Here is a 19,984-nt window from a genome sequence, read left to right on the forward strand (position 1 = left end):
CATCTCCCTGACAGGAAATCGATGTCTCCTTTTAGTATTCAACTTCTAAACTAGATTTTCCCTTTCCCTTTCTCCACTCCAAGTCTCTGTCCTTCAGGCAGCTGCCTCCTGCTCTCCCAGAAGAGTTCAAGAAAGGGCTGGAGTGAAGGGGAGGTGGTGAGGAAAATGATAATCAATGCTTATTTCACAGTGAGCAGATGCAGGTAACTGCTAGATTTGTGATAGCGCTTGTATGTCAGGTTCCTGCTTGCACTACTTACTTGTAGCATATGAAAGAGATGCTGTTTATGGCACTCACAACAGGTCAGCTTTGTTATTTAAAACACTGTTTTCAAAATTTTCACCCTCAGTGCAAAGTGAAAAAAAAAAAACAGGGAATCAAACATTAAACTCCTGCAAGGCTAATGACAGCAACGTCTGTGCCAAAGAAATCTTCTGTCTCTGAGCTCCTCGTCCCTAGAAGGACTTTATTCTTTTTCTTCCCCTTTCTCTATCTTTCTTTTCTTCTTCTCCTCAACTTCCCACCCCATCCTGGAGGTTTGAGTCACAGGAGGTTTTACTCCTATCAACACTGACACACAGAGACACCCTTCCCAGCTGCTGAGCTTGTTACTTGCTTGGATTATGGTCTTGTAAAGGCTAGTTGTTTGCTTTCAGAGAGTTCACACACATGTATACACAACCTCAGACTTGCACACAGAGAAACATCCACTTGCTTATGTGGTAGCAGAATAGCACAGCCATACATCCACTGAATCCATCATCACAGATGCGTTCTGCTCTCGTGTCACCCAGCAGCAGTGGGATGATGCCACATGGTAACAGGTAACTTTTGTTACCTTCAAAGTACCTTAATTAAGGCCTTGTAGAAAAATCAATAGGAGATGAGTCACCCCAAGATGCCAGATCTGAAGAGAAATGACAACAGCATCAAGACTAGTGTTACTGATTTGGGATTCTTAGACAGAAAGTTCCCTTGAGGGCTGCAAAGTGCTTTGCAAACGTAAAGTTTCCCATCCAGCTACATTCCCGAGTAACAGGAAAACGTAATTATCCGCACGGGAAGCTGGTGGGGTGAATTGCCCTGCCAGAAGCACATCCAGCCCAACACAGCAGCCAATTCCCAATACCGTGCTGCCTTCTAAAAACTCACCTGTTTCAGTGGCACTAGAAAATTGATTAACTTTCCTTCTTGACATCTCTTCTTCCCTCCCCCTCAACTCCAATGCACTGTTTTTCATTTTCGCACACTTCCTGATTCCCGCTCCTACTGAAAATGATGAACTACAGCAAGAAAGGCTCCTCTTATGGTATTTCCTGCCTGTCAAAAAACAGGAAGCATCGGAAACCTTGTGAGAAAACCATTTCTCATGACACTATTAGGTTAATATTCTAAGCCCAGATGGCTTGGATAGGTTTGGACAGCATTCAGGTTACGATCTGAGCATCAGGGTGTTTATCCGAACTTTTAATCCTGTTGAGGTTTAGCTATCTCTTTAGGTTCCACAAGTTATGCTTTTATGTTGTCTACTTTCTTTAGCTGAATGAGTTTCATGAAGCTGGTTATTTATAGTTCCTGATCAGCTCAAGGTGTGCATGGTACGTGGAGCTGCTCTAGTGGTACAAGGATACTCTCCAATGATATTGCTTGTTGTAGTTTGCTCTGAGTTGTAGTGTTCACAGATATTCTGACAAGTGGGGATCTGTGTGACTACGTTCATCAATCCCTTTACTAATCCCTTTGACTTGAGTAAGTGCTCATTCAAATGTTTTACAAGTAAACAAAGTGAAAATTTTATTCTTCAGTGTGCTTCAACCTAACAGAAAAGAGAAATTATATTGTGTGATTTAGATCACCCATCACGTAAATTGAATAGGAAGCAGTTGAAGGAAAGGGTGTACATCATCTGAACTATAAATTAACAAATATTGGAAGAAAACTCGTGATGGAAACTAGTTTCACTTCCCAAATGACTCAACTAATCAGAAAAGGAGCTAAGGTTCTGCTTGGAAAAGCACTGAATATAGCGTCTATGTACATCCATAACAATAAATACATGCTTAAATCACTGTAAGATGAATGAGACTAAAGAGCGCACTTTGCTGAATTGAGACACGATCATGGAACAGATTCAGCTGCTCTTGATGTTGGAATTTCTTCCCCAGCATCCTCCAGACACTGCTGGAAATCCCCAAGGCAGCCCAGGGCATTTGGGTATTCATTGCTGCATGTCAAAATTTCCTTGCAGGCTTTGCAAAACACCAAGCAGCTCTGCTTTGTATTTGTCTGAATGACAACGTTAGCTACTGATTTCTCTTGGAACGGTATACTTCCAAAAAACCAAAGGTTCAATTTTGCTGAAGTGGTAAATGGAAATAAAAGACAGGCAAAATACCAATTTCCTGCCTGAAATGAAAGTAACTACTGAGATGCAATTAAAAAAAAAAGTCAAAGATTCAAATTCTGTTATTCAGCAGAGCCTCTCACAATGTACCTGCAAGTGTCTCTTCACTTTATTTTTCTCATATGTTCACAGGTAGGCCAGACTTTCCTTACTGTGATGTGTTGGCAGCAAATAACATTTCATGAGACAGATACAGTCAGACAATGTTCTCTCTGTGGTTCTTATTAAGAATCCCTTTCTCTCATCCATATCTGCTTCATCAGAAACAAACAGGCTGCATGTCAGGTGTTCATTATATTGATGATGTCCCAGTGACAACCAATTTATTTTCCGGCCTGCACCTCCAAGAATTGTATTAGTAATGATGTCTGTCTGCTCTAGAGATGCTTTGTAGGAACCGATGGTCTGCTATGAGGATACTTAATTACATCTTCTTAAAGGAAGACAATTAAGTTTGCAGGTAGAATATTGCTTTGGGGTTAAAAATGTATTTTCAAGCTATTTTTTCCCGGACATTTAATTTTCAATTCCGTAACCAAGATGGAGAATTGATCTGAGACATCTTGTAAGATGAATGTTTTCAAAAGCAAAGATGACACCTAGATGAGCTGTCTTTCAACCTCTAGCCAATATGATATTTGGTGGTAAAAATGGGAAAACAACACACACATATGACAATGCAGCAAGTCTTAGTGACCTCCTGCAGTATAAATACTGTATGTCAATGGGGATAGGGTGCCCAGGATCGTCAGCCAGTTATATAGGGCCACTACTCAAACTGCAACTCTTAATTTTCACTTCCGTCAAATGCAAGGCTTCCTGGGATGAGTATAAGGAAACTTCAGTCCTTGCAGAGAACTGCTATACTGCTAAAGCCATAGAGAGAGGTCACATAAAATGCTCACACAGGACATGGGTGCCTGCCTGCAGCTGCAGCTATACATGCCTGGCATTCCCAGCCCACATGTGCCTTTGCAGGGTATCTGGCCATCCCATAATGGGGCTGCAGATCATGGAGCACGCACTGACATTCAGCTACTTGGCCCAGAAAGGGGCAGTATAAGGGTATATTGCCCGCAGTAACCATCTCACTTATGTATGCCCAAGCCACCAGAAGGTCTCTCGGCTCTCTTGAGCCCTACATGGAAAGCAGGGATCTTTCATCTGTGTTTTCAGACTGTCTTGACTCTGGTAAAAGCTGGACTTTTAAAACAGCTTCATTTGATTCCTTCTTGGGATCATTTATCCTTTCAGCTCAGTCTGCTCTATGTTTTCCACATCACCTCTGACATATTTAGTTTCCACATTAGCTATAACATATTTATTATTTTTAGCTGAGCAATTCCTCTCTGAAAGCAAATCACTTTTTCATAGCATTTTGGAAACAAACCCAAAAAGATGCCTGAAAGGAATGTTGTGAAAATACATGTAGCAATACTTCCCTTCAATATAAAACATAACTCATCAAACATGCAAATCTCTTCAATTGCTGGAAACCACCTGCACACAATTCTGTAGTCCAAACCAGAAAATAAATAAATAAAAGTGGCTACATGCATACATACACACACACACACACATAAATCCTTATCCAAGTCTATTTTAGCATGTAAGAAATCAGAAACTGTTGATGTGAAAAAGGACATTAAGAAGAAACTCCTTTGTGTACTACTAATTTAAAAATAGTCTATCATAGTTATTTCCAGAATATGTCAGCATATAATTTAAAACAAATGTTTTGGAGGAAAACTCAGCTTTTCAAATTACTTGTGGCAAATAATATTTATAATAATATTGATTTTATTTGTGGTCTTTTCTCTCCTGTTTTCTGCTAAACCACTCATTACTGGAACATATTTACTATACGGTTTGGACAAACAATTGCCAATCTGTTGTCTTTTTACAAATTGTACAGTGTGAGATTTTGTTAGCTGGTTTTAATAATAATGATGATATTGGTTGACTCAATCACAGAATAATGTTTATTTCTTGACTGGAGAGATTGAAGAGCTTAAAACTAAAACCCCAAAAAACAGTAAATGGTAAAACAATGCACTCCCAGGTACAAGCATCTGGCTGAAAATTCACTGGTACTAAAATTAAGGGAGTTCCTAGGGTTTGCAATTACCTCAAAAATGTGCAGAGATTGGGCAAGCATAAATCACAATGTGGCAAAAATCTTGGTGCTAACTGAAGTTTCCAACCTATTTGTGGGAGCATTTGTGAATTAGTTTCTTAAGTACTATACCTGCTCCAGCTGACTGACTCAACAACCAAAAAAGACTGTTCTGGAAAAAAGCTAGAGGAGACATTTGAGCTGAGCCTTGTTGGAGAACGCTGGGAATATCCTTTGCCTCCCTGGTTCCCATGACTGGAGACTGCTCCATACCCCTGCAGATGCCGTTGCTGCTTAGACCTCTCTCTTCCCAGGTTACAAGTTTCCTCACTAAAATGGTCATCCTAGAATACCAGATCCAACAGATCTTATCCACCGAGAAAAAGCCATACTCAAGTGCTATGGATTTTCCATGCACGTACAAAAGATTAAATCAAACCTCTCGATTCAAAAAACTCCTGTTCTTTAACAAAATTCAGATCAGGATTTAGATCCAAGCTCCCCGGCTCAGGATCTTTGCCAATTTTGTCATGTCTTTCCATTCCTCTTTCTGGACACGATCAATAGGGGCTGTGCCAGTAGAAATGAGAGTTAGAAGCTGTTTTTAGAACTCTGCTAATTTGTGTGAAAGCAAAAGCAGCAAGAATATTCAAACTGAACTAAGTTTCATGAAATTTCCATCTCCGTTCTGCAGACTTGGGGTTTGGACAAGGCTCAGTTTTAAGGTGCTCAGCCAGGTAATGACTGCTTCACAGGCCAAGACCTGGTCCTGCTCACTTTCAGCACAGCTTAAAACCATCATGGAAATGAATGGATCAGTGCAGGATGTTACCTACGTAACATGCAGAAAAGAAGCTAAGGACCCTGGGAATTTGCTCCTCTTACTAGATTTTGCATGCTTTAGTCTAACACTTTACTACATTGTATTGACCCTGACACTAAACCTCTTGAAATCAATGAGCACACCAGCTTGGATGAGCTTTGCATTCAGCCTGTTCTGAGGAAAGCATCAATCCTTCATATTACAAGAAGAAAGAAAGTGTGGGGGTAGCTATGTCTGTGAGAGAAATTTTAAAAATTATCCTTGTTCTATTATTCATTTCAAACATTAACTACAGAATTCATTTGCTCTTTATAAGCAAACTATCTATGAGACTTTCATATGCATAAGCCATGAATATTACATTTAGTCGGGTTCCTGCCACATTATTAATAGGCATTCTGTTTACACCCACCAGATTTGATGGAAAACATTGTTTGCTCTGTCAGTAATACACAAGAGCTAGCTGGAACCCTTGAAATAAATGCTGCTTGATGTAAATTGCTTCAGAGCTAGATCTAGAAAATATTTATTCAAGGCCTTGCAACAATCTGTTTGGATACACTGCAGCTAGGGAACATGTCACCTACAATGCTGTTGAGCAGAAGTTCCAGTTAAATCATTTTAATGGTAATATAAGCTATGCTAGCAAAGAAGCCCGTCAGAGTTTGCAAGACCTGCCTCTCCTTATGTTTAAGGAAAGCTGATTTGTCATTTATTTTTCTTTAAGACAGGATGATGAACTCAGGCATTTGCTGAATACCCTCAGCAGAACCTCACGGGGCTTCTTGGTTTGACAGACTTGCCAGAAACCGGGCACCCCTTGGAGGAAAAAGCCAGGTGCAAATGACTGGAGACTCCCCCCCGCCCCGTGTCTCTATCTGCAGTTAATACATTATCAGTTTGTCTAGCAAATTGTTTTTAAGGGGCTTGTAGGATTTAAAAAAAAAAATCACTGTATGATACTAAACTCTCTGTTCGCCTTGGAGTTTTCAAACTACAAACTTTACATGCTATAAACCTCCTGGAAGATGGACTGAAAAATCACTTTCCTATATCTAAAAAAATAATGGGTTTTGCCAGCTGAGCACTGTACCAAGAATATCACATCCGAATGACAAGCTACAGGTAAACTTTCTATTTTCCAGTGTCCGGAACACCTAGAGCATAGCCTTATTATTATCATTCATTTGTTTATCTTGAGGTAGTCACCTGAGGAACTAATCAAATAGTGAATTAGAGTCTGCATGCAATGAAGAGAGAGCTACGGACACAAGGAATTGCAGCCAGGGTGCTGTATGGGAGATAATCGGGTAATGCGAAGTGGTGGTGACAGGAGCCTGATGTCTCTACCAGGTCACGATCAGTGTATAACTGGGGTCATGGCACATCAGTTGCCAGCCACTGTGCAAGTAGAGTGATCTGCTTGTAGGGTCCAAAAGCACTGATCAGTAACTAGCCTTAACTGTACTGTGCGAAAGATCACTGTTTTTCATTGTTTCTAAGCCTGACTCAACAAAAAGCAGATGCAGAGCTAGCAACCAGGAGTGGCAAAGCCTAGAAAATGATGAGCAGAGCAAAGACAAAATTATGGTGACCTACCACACCATGGCTCTGTGGATAATCTTTCCTCCCAAAAGATCCTACAATGCTGTCTGCAGGCAAGCTTTCACTGCTGTCAACTACAGAGTTCATAGGGTTGGACATGTTCATGGAACTCAGTCGTGTCTCCAAATTTTATACAATGATGTTACCTATCATGGGCCTACCTCATCTCGTGCAGATATCAGACACGTGGCTTCTGCAGGGCTATCTGCTTCTATCTGCTCTCCTGATTTTTCTATTTCCCATTGCCTTTAACTCATTGTCTCCTATAAAACTGATGGATGATCTTGGCAACCTTGCCCTCTTTAAAAAAATGGAAATAAAAAAAAGAGATGTTTTGCCAGGAAGATTTTAGAGACAATTCTCCATTCATCTGGGACACAGCAAACCGTGAAACTCCTGTGCTCCCTTAAAGCTCCACTTTAACCAGCATGAGGCTGCATAAAAGACAGTGCTGTCACGGACCAACCCAATTGGCCTGTAGGTAATGTACCAATGTTGAAGGAAGAATATTTTTAAAAGGCTAAATCACTCTGCTCCTTAAGCTCCCTTGTATTCTCCCTGTAAATCTGGCCACACTCACCATGACTGATCTAAAATATTCCATTTTTAATTAGTTCCAGGCTAGCAAATGTGATTGCTACATCTGCACAACATAGCAGTGCCAAATCAAAGTCTGAAGCTGATGAACGAGTACTGCACAGTTTAAAGACCCGTTGAAGGAGAAAATAGGGCTACTCTGCTCTTGGAAGTTCCTTTTGGAAAGTTTGGAACAACAAGGTCTCCACCTCGATCTCATGGCCCCATTAAAAAATGAGCAGCTGGGGGATATTTTTCACCTTGCCCCAGATCCAAAAAGCCATCTCTCAGAAATAATCCAGACTTCATAAACCTTCTGCTACTCCAAAGGTGCTTCTCTGCAGAGACATGACCAGTAATCGTATCTGGAGGCTGCTGAATACCACAGTTCACCAAAATCATATTCCAAAGCATGTCACTGAGGCAGTGTCAAGATCTGGATTACTTTCTCACTGGGGGGATCCCAAGACACAGAGGAGGAACAATCCTCCGATTTGCTCCCTGGTGACATGCCATATTTCTGTCTCTCATCACTCTTCCACACAGTAAATTTTGTCCTCTCTTGGTAGTTTCTAACTTGATGTGATCTCCTTTTCTCTGTCAGAAGCATAAATGTTAATAAGAACACGATCTAAATGCTCATCAGAGGCATGTTATCCTGATACCCAAGTGCAGCCTTTTCTCTGTAAATACATGTTCCTTAGCATGGCCTGACAGCTCTGTTAAGCAGCCACTTGAAATGTAAGGCATTTGAGGAGAAAGTTAAAGAATTCATTGAAAAAATGTCTTATAAGGGAGACAATGACATGAGAAGGAATGCATCACTAATATTGAGGCATACAAGCGTGACTGACAGACACAGAGACAGATAGACTGAGAGATAGCTGATAGTATTATTCTGTGGAATTTTATGCCAACAGAAATGAACATTTTTGTGGTTCACAGAAATCATTGCTGTCTTTAATTAGATGTCATGACCAAAGCCATTGTAAGTCTGTGCATGTGCTATTCTCTTCTTTTTCCTTTTACAAATGTTATGCGTTACTGTTTTGCTCTCTCAAGAGCAAGGTTGAAACTCTTTCACAAGGACTAGGAGGTTAAATCTAAACCATTACAAACTGTGGCTTACATAAATCTAACCATATGCCCTTTTGGAATGTCTCTTATATTTCAAACTAAAGGTTTGTGTGCAACTCTTCTTACTTTCAAGTCTTAAAACCAAAAACAAATACCACTCTGGAAGTCTCTCTGCTCTAATAAGACCTCTCATGCAAAGATAGCAGCACCTGGCTCCCAGTTGCATCAAAGCTGATCAACAAATCATTTTGTTTGCAACGGACTATGACCCATTGAGTGAGCAGACCTCAAGGACAAGGCAACGATCTGTGGTTTGCTTCCAAAGAGGCACCGAGACAAAGGGTGAGACTGGAGTTGGAGTTCCTAAGGCAGAGTTATCTGGAGCAGAAGTGCCTTTCTTTTCCTGAAGAGTAGGAGACTCTGGGCAGCTGGAAAGGAAGCTGCTGTTTCTGCCTTGCCTTGTCAGGATTAGCAGTACCTACCTGGGCTCTGCAGTGTTGACCATAGCTGTCAATTAAAACTAAACACATTTCAATGTGGCTGCCAGCCAAAAACACAGAACCTGCCAAATAGTAAACATAGAAGATCTGCCTAGTTTCAAAACAATTGTGCCACCGCCGTGAGAGGAGTGTGCTTAAAATTCCACTGTGAGCCAAGAACTGCCTGTGCCAATTCCTAGCTGATAGACGAGACCTTCAAAAGGAGCCATTCAGAGCTCAGTCTGTATGCTATCAGATCCTATGTCATTAATTTGAGAGTCTCCAGATTTTTTTTTTTGTAATAATGTTTCCCAAAATGTACCTAGTTCAGAGAAGTCTTTGTTCAGTGAGCAATGAAGATACTAAAATGCACCATGCACAACTAAAACCAAAGGGCTCAGTCAAATATCACAACAAGTGGATTTAGTTTTCTACAACTGGCATCTGTTTCTGATATCTCTCTTGGGAATGAAAGGATCAATAAGCCTGCACAATTAATTAATTAGGGAATTTCTTCTTGGCAAAACCATTACTGAAGGGAAAAGTTTCCCATAAACTATATGCTTAAGTGTACATGACAGCCATCATGTGATGGTTCAACCTAAGAAAAAAAAGAGTATTGACTATGAAAAAGCCCTCTGTTTGCAATTTTTAAACTTGAGATTGATACTGGATGAAATATGTTTGAAACAACAGTGATGCTCAAAAGAGGTCTCAGAAGATAAAAACAGACTGCTTTTTCCCTGAAAGTTTTGGTACATTTGGCCTTCCAAAGAGAATATCTCAAAGCTGCTTGGGCTAGCAGTGAAGAAATGAGGCTCATTAAGGAAATACTCTCAACCCACCTTCATAGTCCTCCAGTCCAAAACTTGGCTTTAATCTTTTGGAATTCGGATGCAGATAGTTTCTATTTCCTGAAGAGCAATAGGAAATAGCTAAGAGATCACACAGGTGCAGTGAGGAATGGTGAACAATAAGCAGCCTTGCACAAACAGCTGAGGTGGTGATATTAAGACAAGAGGAGACTGATTTCCTGGCATCACAAGGCCAGGACCTTGTAGTTCTAGAGAGTTCTTTTTTGGTTCGTAAACCATCCTTAAAACCTACAAGAGAAGGAAGTACGTCTTTGATTTTATATTTATAATGGAAGCCAAACAAGGATGCCAGAACACAGTCTTTTGCGTTAAACTGAAGTTGGTAAAGCCTATGACAACCATGTTTTCTTTTGCCAGAGACATCCGTTTGCCTTTTCAATTAGGCTTGGATTCAGTCCAGAAATATGCTGGTGCTTGGCCTAAATAGGACTCATATGTTCCAGGTTTCACCAATATTGCCTCAAATCTGGGCTGTGAAGATGTGACGACACAATGGGACAGGTAGATCAAGGGAAAGAAATATTGAGACACTAATAACTGAACACTCAACATCATTCCTTGCCTTTCATTCTGAAAGCCCTTAAAGCATGCTACAAATTGTGATCCTTAGCTCCCCAAACCACTTCACTCACTGATGAAATACAGCCACCTCAGGAGGTGGGGGAGGTAGGAAGGTAGAGAAAGAGGCAGATGTTAACATCAGCCCAACAAAATAATTTTTAACCAGAAAAAAGAAAACAAACAAACCAAAAGACTTATTTAAACATCAGATACTGGGATTCTCACTTCTTTACTTTGACGCTTCTATGATGCAGGTAACAGCTCCAAGATTCATGACTTACGATGATTTCAAAGTGTTTTGGCAGCCCATAGGGAGTAAAATATTACATATGACTGATAGGTCTGCTTCACTGAAAGCTCCCCTGCCTTCTCACAGCAGATCAGCACTGGTTGGCTCTGATAGCTTTTCTCCAGGGCATAAATCTAATATGAAATCTCAATTTGGGAATCATCAGGCTGTAGCAGGGAGTCACAGTCAGCCTGACCTCTCTTAACTTTCTGAATGGGAATTGCGTCTTTAAGGAGAGAATAGCAGCAGAATCACTAGTGTAAGACATTTTTCTACCCGTACATAGCTTTATAGCAACAGCCTCTTCTGTATATAGATACTCACCATCTGTCCCTCCATTTGAGCATGACGGGCAATGGTGACATGGTACATTTGACAACAACCAGAAAAACAGGTTGGCTGTCTCTGGACTTGCCCACCTTCTCTCGGCAGCAGCCTCAATTGCTGTTTTGTTTTGTTTTGACACATGTTTCCAATAAAAACACAAGGTTCTTATTGACAAGAGGAATGCTGGACCCAACCACTGGCATTTCAGAGCAGCCACAAATCCCACTTTCTCCAAGCCCCCGAGGGTCAATTCCATGTGGCAAGAATCCCTGCTTTCTAAGTACTCCTGTTCTTCCACAACCAGCCTTGTTATCTAGCGAACTAGTGTCAGCTGAGGCTGACTTTCTATTGTTTAAAGGGGCATTGTCAACTCAACTGTGCTCTGTTTTACATACATAAAATCAATAATCCCTTTCCCATTACCTCTGGTATGTCTGTTTTAATGCTGTTCTGAAAGGCTGGGTGTGGGCAGTGGAGGCTTTCTTCTTTACAGTAAATACCTCAGAGAGATGCTCTGGTGACCCGTGCAAAACCTGGGTTACTACACAGTGTGAATGAAGACAAAGTGCCGCCACTGAAATATGTTGCTGGAGTATCCTTAGATTCACGGCTTGCCTGGAAGTCCAAAGATATTGTTCTCAGAGCTGGCACCCAAGTCTTGCAGGTTTTGAACTGCTTCTCCCTTTCGTAAAAGTGAAGCCTGTTTGCTATCTGGAAAATGATTTGTTCCTGACTCAGAAAAGGGCTCTTCCTGTAACTTAGCAAGGGACAAAAGTTAATCCAACTCAGGTTGGTCAAATTGAGAATTGTTCCTGAGAACTGTGGTCCCCAACTCCCTGTTATAAACGCCAAGCAATCAGTGTTTCAAAGAGTCAAAGTCCTGGTCTGTGTTTCTCCCCCACCTTGTCTCACTAGTCAGTGAGGACCAGAAAAAAACTATGAGGTTCCCTCTGCAGAATTTCTTATAAAGCCTTCTTGCACTGGAGGCTTGTACAAGGTTCACATGGTCTGGGGAGACATCACAGCCCTTTGTACCCTAAGGTTGGGTAGATGGGAATCCCAGCCGGCTCCATCTGTGCATCTATTCAATTGCACAAAAATGCAACCTGCAAACCCTCTAGCAGAAACCACAATGCCATTAGCTGCATTTTCCTCCATGTGTTCAGAGGCCATCATGAAAAGGATTAAGAGGAAATTCATCCTAAATTAGCTAGTATATCTCCAAGAATCCCACAAAATCCTAACAGAATAACTGGGAAAGGGCATTGGCTCCTCTCCATCTCCTGCAGGGGCAAGAGAGAAGTTTTTATATAGCTAGACTCCTTTATTCATTGATCTCAAAGAGATGATCCATGTGTTAGGAATCACAACTACATAGGGAGCAAGGAGTATAGCCAAAATGAGTGATATCATGGGCCTTTTCCTCCCTCCTTCCAAACAAGTAAAGTAACGATTATACTGTGGAATTTACTCTTCAAAATAAATTCTGTTCCAATTCCCCAAAACAACCAGAGGAAAACAATCATTAAAAAACACAGAAAAAACAGTTCCCGAGACACACAGGTGTTACAAGCCCTGAATTTCCACGTCTTCATGTTTCATCTCACACCAGCATGGTGATAATGGAAGCCCAAACAAATTTTTCAACCAGCAAGTCAGGCTCTAAGGAGAACACTTCAGTTCATTTGTTGTCCTTCTGCTTTGATGTACTCCACAATCTCACATGCAATCAGGCTTCAGTGGGAACAGCCAGGCTCAATGTACAAAAGGCAATAGGCTCCCCTCCTAGAAAGCTAATCAAAACCACCCAATGTCAGCAGAGGGAAGACAAAACCAAAGAGCCAGCAAATAACTAAATAAATACAATTGCTACCCCTTAAATAACCTTTTCACTGAAACACACAAGTACACAGATAACTCGATCCTTCTTCTGAGCAAACACACTATGCATATTTAACTTGACAGGTTTTTCAAGACTCGTATTCCATAGCTTTCCATATTGTCCTCAGCAGGACACAGCCAACAGGCCGGAAAATAATATCTTCTCTAACTTCACTGCTTCCATCCCCCACTTTTTTTTCTAGTAATCATCCATATTATTAATAGGAGGCAGCTGGTTCCCATTAATGTTGGGAAAAGTGGTCTATCTCAGGAATTATGGTTTAAATTGGCTTGTAGTCTGGGGGAATTAGCCATCTGCACCTGGCCTAACATGGATATTTTCAGCCATACTAATCATAAACAGGGCTTTGTTCTAGTTGTGTCCATTTGGGTCTCTTGCTCTCTTTTTTTTCCCTTGGAGAGTGCAAAAAAAAAAAGAGGGGGGGGCAGGGAGAATCCTATTAACTCTTTCACAGAATTAACCAAAAACATACTGCTTTTTTAGTAACTTGCATTTCATTTTGTATTTTTAACAGAGAACATCATCTGAGTTTGAATGTGGCCCAGCACAAGTCCTGCAGCTTTTCAGAGGCTGAACAAAATTGGCAAGAGGCAGTCAGTTGTTTGGCAAGACAGCTGTGATTTAGCAATATCTTTATGACGTTCACAAGAAACGTAATACAATGTGGGCAGGAAGGGCTGCACACCAGACTGTAGTTGGAGAGAGAGGGAAAATTGCAATATTTAAAGCTGAAACACCAGGACATTGCAAATTGCTCTCAAGAACATGCTATAATGTAATGGGAATGTAGGTGGGGGGGCTCCTCCCAATTAACATCCATGTTTGGCAAAATGATTGTGTTTATCCAGTGCTTCCAGGCCAAGATAAGAAAAAAGCATTCAAAGGTGAGTAAAAATAAATGACATCATCAGGTCAGACAACTGCTTTCTTTGTCTCACACACTTGGCAGAGCAGATATAAGCCCTCTCCCATCTCTGAACTCTGCAAGGAATCCATCCATAACTGTAGTTCTAGGAATAAGTGGTTTAGAATTTACCCAAATCTCTAACTACTTTTTTGTTTTTTTTTAAACAGATGTATCTTTATAGAGATTTGTGAAAGATTGAACCTCTCTCTCCACATCTCTCTTCCTACCTCAGTAATTATAAATCGTCAGTGTTACTGTGTTCAGAAAAGATGTAGACAAATTCTGGAAGGATAGGTTCATTGGTGGCTGTTAAATACAATGATCTGGACATGATTTCTGGCTTGAAAGCCACTGAACTACTGAGTGCTGGAACCTGGGAGGTTCTGCCAAGGGATTGCTCAGTCAGTACATATCCAGTTCTTCTCTCCCTACGTGTCCTCCGCTAACTTCTGCTGTAGACAGGATACTGCACTGGCCATGACACTAGGGCTGTTCGTACATACACAGATACTAGGGGTTGTCTTACAAAGTCATCATCCATCCAGGAGAAACAAGCAAAAATACAAACTTTAATCTGACAGTCACAGCCTCATCTGTATTTCCTTGGACAAAGCATTACCTCCTCCACCCAGACATACCTCCAGACCAGTGCTCTGAGGTGACAAAACCAATGCTGTGCTACTGATAGTCTCTCCAGTCACCTTTCTATCAAATTCTGACCTCTGAGTTCTGTCAGCGCACGTCGCAGGTGCAAGGAATCAGAGTTCTCCTCCCATCCCTCTCATTCTCCTCTCTGGGTGAGTAGCTGGGTCTAACGGGCTTGTTTGCTTGCTCGCTCATTTTGCATCTTGCGCCTTTGTGCTTCCAGGATCCAGCTGAAATAGGAAACAGAAATGCTAAGATCTCATGCAAGAGCCTGCTGCCATTCTATTTGCAGCTTCACTGGGATCAGAAAGTGCCAAAATCTCAGAAAGAAGCGTGGATCTTTCAGGCCAATTTAGAGTCTCAAGAGGCTCAGATAGTTTGGATAACCTACAGTCAAGCATTGCAATTTATGGGAGCTTATCCAAACCAAACTCTGAATCAAATCACTCACCCATCAGAAATTGAAACACCTCTCAGAACAAGGTGTGCTGCCAAGTACTAACAACCAGTTATGAGGTGGGGCCAGGCGTCGAGATGGGGCAGGGTCAACTGTGGGGTGGACTTCTGGAGCTGATGCTTGGAAAGGGGAAAGGAACAGTCATGCCCTTAATCGAACGTGAGCAAATGGGCCGCAACAGAAGGAAATTGAGCATAAGGGAGGCAGTTTGTAATAAGTAACACTGTGAAACAAGCTAAACTGCCCCCACACTGATACAGATCAGAAGGAACTAGTTCATGACAAAAGGGAAGAGGGCTGAAATCACAAGGGAAAAGGATGAAAAACACCCCCAGGATGAGGGCCAGTGTAGATAAATCCCAGGAGCCTGCTAACATCACTATTCAGGAAACAGCTGATTGCTGACTTGGCAGACACCTGAACATCTATGCCACATCCTCCACAGAATAGCTCTGTGCAGAAAGCTTTCCTTAATTTTGGTGAACTTCTAAGAGCTTACTGAGACAGCCACAGATTCCTGGAAATGAGATTTCCCACATCCTCAGGGAGAGGGATTTAGATATGGAAGCCAGAATAATGAATCTCACACAAGAAAGGTATATTAAAAAACAAAGGAAAGAAGTGACAGGACGTCAATAACTGAGAGAAAAGGCACCTGTAATCCCCAGATGTGTCTGTAATGGAGCTGTGTACTGTATCCATGATTTAGACACAGTGTCTCAAGGCAAAGACTCCCTTGATATAAAATGTGTCTCAAAACAAAGGCAAAGACTTCCTTGGTATAAAATGTGGCTTCCTCCTCTAACTCACTCCACCCTCAGCAAATCCATCTATGCCTTCCACGTGCTCTTAGTCTGCCTCTCTTCCTAATTTAGATCCCCAGAGCCAATCTTCAGAGTAATTTCTGCAGTGCCTGGTCCACTGAAGACCTCTTCTCCATCTGTAAACTGCCTGGACAGTTATACTTCTCCACAACAGTGCAGATTGCAAAGCCCAGAACAAAGAGTACAAGAGCCAGGGACAAAGTCTCCCAGTTGAGGAGATCCAGCTGTGCAAGAAACTTAGAGAGGAAATGAGACAAATCCACAGTTAGGCACCTTGGGGAAACAGTGAAAACCCTTCCCCTTTTCCTCCATAAACAGGATAACATTTGCAGCATCACCATCTCTCCACATCTGAAGCAAAGAGCTCTCTTAAGCCATAAAAAAGACAAGAACCAGAGACATCCCAACCTTACTTCTGATGACCTATTTTTTTTCCTGAGGAACATTCAGGTACTATATTGCTGTGATAACCAGAAGGATAAACCATCAGGGATAAAGGTACAAGAACAAGGAAAAATACTAACTGGAAATATTTCAGGAGGTTGTGGAATTGCAAAGTTCCTTAAACCTTCACAGGAGATGAAGTGAAACTGGGGAATACACAGACAAGGGAACTATTTACAAAGATTAATTTCTGTATCATAGCTGTGTAAAGACCCCTTGGGTTTAATGCAGTTCATGAGGATTTGCAGAAAGGCAGAACAGTAACCTATGCTAAGGGCAGCACTAACAGAGTGGGATCTGGAGTGTATCACAGGGTCCTTGTTAAAGGCCTTTTCTGGCTGAGCCCTGCTTCTGATCTCAGCTCTGTGCTCCAGATTTTTCCAAGCATAATATCTCTCTTCTGTGCCCAAAGGAACTGCAAACCAGCCTTTTAAGCTTCTTTCTTCTCAAGAACAAAAGCCTTAAAACTTACGCCCATAACCCTCTTTCCCTTCCCCCGCCCCTTCCCCATTCTGGACATCACAAAAAAATCATCGCTGCTTTTGGATATTCTTTTCCTGAGGCTGAACTGGCTCTCTCAGCACCGGGTGTGACTACCTCTATAGCTGTAACTGAATTAAAACCCTGTCACCATCAGCAGTCCTGTCTAGTTCCCTACATACCCCTTCTTCTGCGATGCCAGAGGTGCCATTCTCCTTTTTCCTTGTGAAGTCACTTTTTGGGAGCATACTTTCCCATCACCAAGCAAGGTTTCCACTCCTGCAGGTACTGAAACCAAAGGGGGATGAGACTCATGGGGATCCACTGAACCAGGGTTCCTGTGTGAGACTAATTTGACACTGAGAATTGTAGTTACTTCCATCTTTGCCTCTTGATCCTTGCTCTCCTTACAGAGAAAGTGAGCTGAGAGCTTCAGTCTTACTCAGATACCTAGACAGTCTCTGAGCTTTGGGTAGAGCTGTCACACTGGTGAAGAAACCCTTAAGAAGACCCGTGCAAGAGGAAGGAATCCACCATTCCCAAGCTTTCAGTAGAAACCACTTGGCCTTAAATTTCAGGCTGATAAGAGGGAGATAAAAACATGGCAGGGATTTGACTGGGGCAAATACTTTAAGGAAATAGGAAATAAATGACTGACCCTGAGACTGAGTATGCATGGTACAGCCCAGATGATAAAGCAGAGATTTCAAATGAACCTTAGTGGAGGTGGAGGTGAAGAAAGAATGAAAGAGAGGTGAGAGAAAGGAAATCCACATACATATGGGCTAGCAGGGTTTTTACTTTGGCTTTGGTTATGGTTTTTCATTTTGCTCCCTCTGTCGAGAAAAGCTTGAAACAAGTGGGTAATAAGTTTATGAATTCATGAAGCCCAACATTTATTCTCAGTTGTGACAAGAATATCTCAGCTTCAAAGCAAAGACAGATGGGCCACAGCTCAGCAGCAATGAGAGACTGCCACAGAGAAGAACTTAACCCATTGAAATTAGGGTGGAAAAATTAAGAGCCAAGAGGGTCAGTGACTCCTCAATGTCATTGACAGCTTGCTAAAACTTATTTCTCTGCATTGTGATGAACAAATACAATACAGAAAGCTCTTACATGCACACTTAATTAAGGACATAAAATGAATAGTTATAGGGATTGGGAACAGGATATATAGCTTTTGAGTGCTAGCTCAGCATTCCAGTTTTCCCCACATGTTGATCTCAGGAAGAGACTGTCACCTCACAGCTGTTTAACAATCCACCTGTAAAGAATGTATTTATTTCTGTCCTATTCCTGAAGTCCTGTGCATTTTCTCACCACAAATAGCCCTTTCTGTCTTTGTGGTGCATATCAAAACCAAATGTCCTGGAACATTCTGGATTTTGGAGACTGAACTTACCCTCTGATCATAACACGTGCCCCTCCAGGCCAAGCCAGGGTAGAGCTGGGACCTGTGAGATATTGGCTCTGTGCATAGAAAGTCGACTTCATGTCACTAGCTTTCTCAGTCAGGGGCCTCTGAGAATCAAAATCTTAACATGTCACTTGGTTCCCATAAAAATGCGATCTTGTAGCAAAATAAACAGAAGAAAAAGCTCCTAATAGCACAAAGACCTAATTCAGAGAGTACATTTCATTATGGAAATAGTAGATATTTGTCTTATAGACCTTAAAGTATCTCACATGCTTTGCTTATTTCAGAACCTGATTCCATGAAAAGAAACACTGCAGGATAATCATATTTATTTGTTTAGCTTTCCACTTTGTTCAGTTATCCCCACTTAAATCTAAGCCAAATGTTATACTAAAAAAACCCATGGATATACATGTTTTTTGATTTACTAACAGCAGTAAGAAAATAGGTTACAACAGCCAAGACCAGAGGTCCTCATTTGTAACCATTTATCCTCATGTAGTTAAAGGTCACCCACAAATTATAGACTGTGGGTTCTAGCACCATTTTATATATACAAATATATGTATATATTTACAACTGCTACATACTTACTTTCCGCAGTGTGGTGCCCGATGTTTCTGCTACAGCTTGAAATGGAGCTGCCACACAGGAAGGCTGACTGATGCTATATTTAACATAGAGAAACCTTTTTCATTGGGTGGAACTGGGATGGGAGGAGGAGAGGTGACACAGTTAAATCAGTTGTGTCTGAGACGGACAGAAGTGACTATTGTGGTTTGCGAGCTAATTGTCTGCTGGTGTCCCACATGAACTAGAGGAACAAACCTCAAAACCAGCCCGTTAAGAAATCATTCACCTAAAGCAGAAAATCTTGTGACTTGTAACTATTCTATAATGAAGGAGAAGTTGGAATAACAACCTCAACCTCCAAACATTATGTGAATGTCTTAATGTTAACAGGATTTTTGAAGCATATGTATTTGAGGGGATATTATTTGCATTCTGGTTTATGATGCTTTAGGCTTAACTCTTTCAACATTTCTCTACAGCTCATACCATTTGAAAAATTGAAAACCTGGTGTCCAGACAAGGCTCCAGGAATCAACACTGAAGAGAAATGGCAGATACTGCAGGGCTAGAGTTAGAACTGTGAAAAGGAGCAAGAAGTCTGTGTAAATTGATTACCCAGCAAGTTCATATTGTTGGAGTATATTAAAGAGCAATTTGTAGTCACCTATAAAAAAAAGATATCAGATTAAGTAGATGGCGTGTTAGCAGGCACTGAACACTTACGCAAGTGAGAGGTAGACTCTAGATTATTTATAACTTGCTATTTAAAATTAAATTTTGAAGCTGGTCATTCTCTGCATGAGGGTTGGTCTGGATGAACTTTAGGGGTCTCTTCCAGACTGAATTATGCTGTGATTCTAATATTTTGCCATATATCTCTTTTCAAATGGAAAAAATGTTTTTCAAAGTGCACAAAGGAGACACAAGCCTCTTTGAAAAGTGAGAGGTGAGAAGAGTTTGGAGTTTGTAGGTTTTGTGATTTAAACGGTATCCTTTCCTCAGGATACTTCCTGAAGTTCTGATATTTTCTTTGCAGTTCCTTGCTGAAATTATATAGCCCCTTCCAGTTTCTATGCTCCTAGGCCAGGTTTAGCGCAGGGTTGCTTGCTGCCGTAGGGGGCTGCATACACTGTGCGCTATCAGAGCCCTTCCTAGTAGCTACGAGCTGCCTATGCGTCCCTTCGACACACGTCCTGAG

This window comes from Dromaius novaehollandiae, chromosome 10, assembly GCF_036370855.1.
Source record: "Dromaius novaehollandiae isolate bDroNov1 chromosome 10, bDroNov1.hap1, whole genome shotgun sequence".
Classification (NCBI taxonomy): Eukaryota; Metazoa; Chordata; class Aves; order Casuariiformes; family Dromaiidae; genus Dromaius; species Dromaius novaehollandiae.